The following is a 4,145-nucleotide window of genomic DNA, read 5'->3' as shown; positions in this document are numbered from 1 at the left end:
TTTGAAGTGTCAACTCGTGTGTGTATCCCTTTTTTTTTAAAATCATGTTTTCCCCTCGTTTTTCTGGAACTTGCCCTCTTTATATTTTTCCCAATGTCCATTTAAAAATTTAAAAAAAGAAAAAGAAAAAAAGAGATGTTTGTATTTGATAACATTGAGCGTGTCAGAGCCAGGCCATGATGTGGTGTAGGAGCCCGCGTGGCTTTTTTTTTTTATTTTCCAAAAAAAAAAAAGAAAAAAAAAATTAACGAAAAAATTAAAAAGATTGTGGAATTTCTAGGTTATTGGTCAAATTTTTGTTTCTCTTTTCGCCTACCCCCTCCCTCTCCCCCCAACCCCCAACCCTTTGAATGGAAAAGAACATGAAAACCCAGTGAGAGTTCATTTTTTTTTGTCACATCATCTGATGACTCTAATGACTTAACCGATAACGGATTAATCTCCTTAACAAAGACAAAATGCGTTTGTTTTTTTTCGTTTTTTTAAGAGAAACGCGTGAACGCCCCGAATTTGACACAAGAAAACAGAATTAGGAACAACTACACCTTTTCAGAGACGTGTCCCCCACCAACAGATCCCCGGAAAATTGTCATAAAAATATATGCGGAATGTCGCATCCGTTGATCCACTCCGGAACTTCCGCTATGTTTTGTTTGTTTATTTTTTTTCCAGGTCGTCTCAATGAAATCAACAACCGATTTTCAATAATTCGTCGCTGGTACGAAAATTGAATAAGATACAAATTCCCTGATTGTTTTTTTTTTTTTTTATTATTATTTTTTTTTATGAAACTTTTGTCGACATTTTGAAAGACAAAAGTATTCGGGAGAAATGCTCCGAGCGTGCAGACCCGCTCCGAAATTTTTTTACCTGATCGAACCCCCCTTCCCCCTCCCCCTACAAACCGTCACTGTTTTTTTAATTATTGAAATCCCGATAAAAAAACAAAAATTCTTTTGTAATTCAATGTTCTTTTTCAGTTGCTTTTCCCTCCCCATCCACTTTTTTTTTTCTGGCAACGTAGCAAAAAAAAACAAAACTAAAAACAAAACAAAATCTAATATTTCCTCTTTTTCATTTTGATTTGCTCAGTTTTCCTCTTCGTTTTATTGTCGCTTTCGGTGGTGAAAACAAACAAAAAAAAACCCAAACAAAACCGCTCCCCTTCCGGGCTGAGACTCTACCGCCCGTCAAGCGGAAATCAACACCTGGTTCACACAATGTATTTTTCCCCAACAATTTCAATTTGATCGTCTCTCTCTTTTTTTTTAATTTTTTATTATTATTCAATTTTTCATTTTGTTGTTGACGTAATCGTCTGTTTGGTGATTCAACACAGTTACACTAAAACATTAAAAAAAAACACACAAAAAAAAAATTATTATAATAATCCAGTAGAAATGATTGTCGAGATCAGATCACCCCTCCCCCCCGGTCCGTGTTAGGTTAACAAATAACCATTAGTTGATCGTCAATCGTAGGTACACAGTTTGTTCGTAGATGTATTAGCATATTTTACAACACAGGTCAACTTGACTCCTCCCCCTTCCCCCAGTTGCAACAGTTAAAAAGGTAGCACAGTTACAACCACCCCGTCAAAGTGACCATTTTTCTACCCGATTTCTCTTAGCTATTCTTTCATTTTTCCACCCTCCCCCCCCCTTTTGTTTTGTTTTTAATTAGTATATATCTGTCGTAGGTGTTTTGCCGTAGGCGGTCGAAATCCCACCCACAGGTGGTTTCTTCACGTCATCAAGTAATAATTAGAATGTTTTCCAATTGCCTTTCATCGTTGAGACAGTTGGATTACTTTTGGTGTTTTTTTTTTTTGTCATTCTTAGCGTGCATCCTTTTATTTTTCAAATCCCCTTTCTTTGGTCTGTGTTTCTATCCGATAGTAAAGCCACATTTCAAACCGTTCAACGTCATTTCTTTCAAAAGAAATCGACGGCGGTATCTCCGTCTGTATTCTAATTGTAGTGGAATTTTTCCGTGTTTTCTTTCTCTCTTTCAACTTTTTCTCTCTTTGCTTTGATTTTTCTTGGTTTATTTTTTGTTTTGCAAAAAAAAAAAACAATTTTTTTTTTATTGTTGATTTGACAAAATTTTTTTTTTGTTTTTTTTTCTTCAGCTCTTCAAAGAAAGAAAGAAAAAATCTTTTTGCTTTTAAAAACTTCCATATTATTCTTAACAACCCATGCAGTTCCATAGCCCGGTCCACCACCTGAGGAAAAACAACAGCAACAAAAACCAGCAAAAATACCCCCCTCCGCCATCCACCTCCCCCTCCCCACAAACATCCACCCCCCCATCAAACATTTTATTTTATTTTTTATTTTATTTTTGAAAGGGAATATCGACAGGAAAGGAAACCACCATTACCAAGAAAAACATAATTTGTCGTCACTGTCAAAGACTCACCTTTTCGTTTCGACTCAAAAAAGGAACTTTGACTTAAAAAAAAATAATAATAATAATTTTTTCCCCTCCCCCCTCCCCCCACCCCACCCTAAAGTGTTCTCAAATTTAAATCTCTCCACCTCTCTGGATCTTGTTTGGGCCTTCCATGAAAGAGGATTTGTTTTTTAAAATGTTTTTTTTTTTAGATCGTTTAATCGGATTGACTTTTTTTTTGAACAATTGGCCTTAAAGAGGAAAATTAAATTAAATTAAATTAAAAAAAAAAAAAGAAAGAATTGGTTGCCATCCCGGGGGAAACCCAAATTAGATAAGAAAATATTATTATTATTGCTTATTATTTTTTGTCATTTTTGCCAAGGAGAACATAGTCCTGTTTCTTTTTGTTTTGTTTTCGTGAAATAAAAGAAAACGGGCGTTTGCTGAGCGGGAGTCATGTTGCGTGTGTGTGCGAGTGTTATTCATTCAAAAAAACAAAATTAAATTCTCTCTCTTTTGAAAAATTTCAAATTTTTTTGGTTAGGATGATTTTTCGTGTTCCCAGAGGGATCTCTCTTTCGGCTTGCCAAGTGCCTCTTTCCTAGTGTGCGCGCAAAAGAAAGTTAACAAAAATTAACGAAATAAAAACAAAAAAAAAAAGATGATTGAATTTGTTGTTATTTTGTTAGTTTTTTTTTTTCTCAAAAAGAGCTCGAGATTTTCGGACATCGTTTCGGAATTTGATGTTTCAAAAATTAGAGAATCAAAAGCTCTCGGATAAAGAAAAAACATTTTATGAAAAAATATTATATGACGCGGAAACATATTGCGGTTGTTTTCTTTTAAAAAAGAAGGAACTGCTTTTTTCTTTTCTAATGTTCGTTGACAACGTCGTTCAGAGTGACAACAAAAATTCACTGTTTTGGCCTCTACGTGAAATTAACGTGTACGTTCATTTCATTTTTGATAAGAAAAAAACAAACAAAAAAGGGTATCTGCCATAAAGATTATTTTAGAAATTCAAATTTATTATCGAAAAACATAAAAATTTCGGCTTTTTTTTTCATTTCGGAAATGTTTCGTGTTCTCTTTCATACGTCGTTTATCCACAAAAGGATAGGGAAAAAAATGTGTTAACGAGGATGTCACACTTTCTTTCACGGGGTAATGACATTTTGTTTGTTTTTCAACAAATTTTGAACCCCATTGAGTGAAACGATTGTTGTTGTGCTCGGTTACCCTTTTTTTAAAGTTAAAAATGAATTTTGTCGTAATTCTGAATGACGAAGAAAAGAAACCTTAAAAAATAAAATAAAATTGTTGATTGAAAACTATTCAACTTCTGTTGTCTTATAACGTCTGGTTTTGTATTAAAAAACACAAACAAAAACCGGCGTGCTAAAAACCTTATTTCTGATTCTTGTTTGGCATTGAAAGAATCTTGAAATCAAAACTAAAATAAAATTCTTGAATATTCGGCCTGTTATCGTCCAAAATTTTCCTTTTCGGAATCGCTGTCGCCACTAGTAAAATGATTTTTTTAAAAGTTATCTTCAGTTCAATTTTTCTTTTTAATTTTTGAAGTGAAAATTAACATTTTCGAAAGATCCTCTCTCCCACCAACCGAATAAACTTGCCACATTTTTGAAATAACATCATCTCACTTGCAGAAGCTGTTTTTAAAACCATCGCAACTCTCTCCTGTCTCATGTAGAATTCAGTCAAAACCGGCCCGAGAAGATCATGTC

This window comes from Daphnia magna, linkage group LG9 (assembly GCF_020631705.1).
Source record: "Daphnia magna isolate NIES linkage group LG9, ASM2063170v1.1, whole genome shotgun sequence".
Taxonomy (NCBI): domain Eukaryota; kingdom Metazoa; phylum Arthropoda; class Branchiopoda; order Diplostraca; family Daphniidae; genus Daphnia; species Daphnia magna.
Note: the sequence above shows the minus strand (reverse complement) of the source record.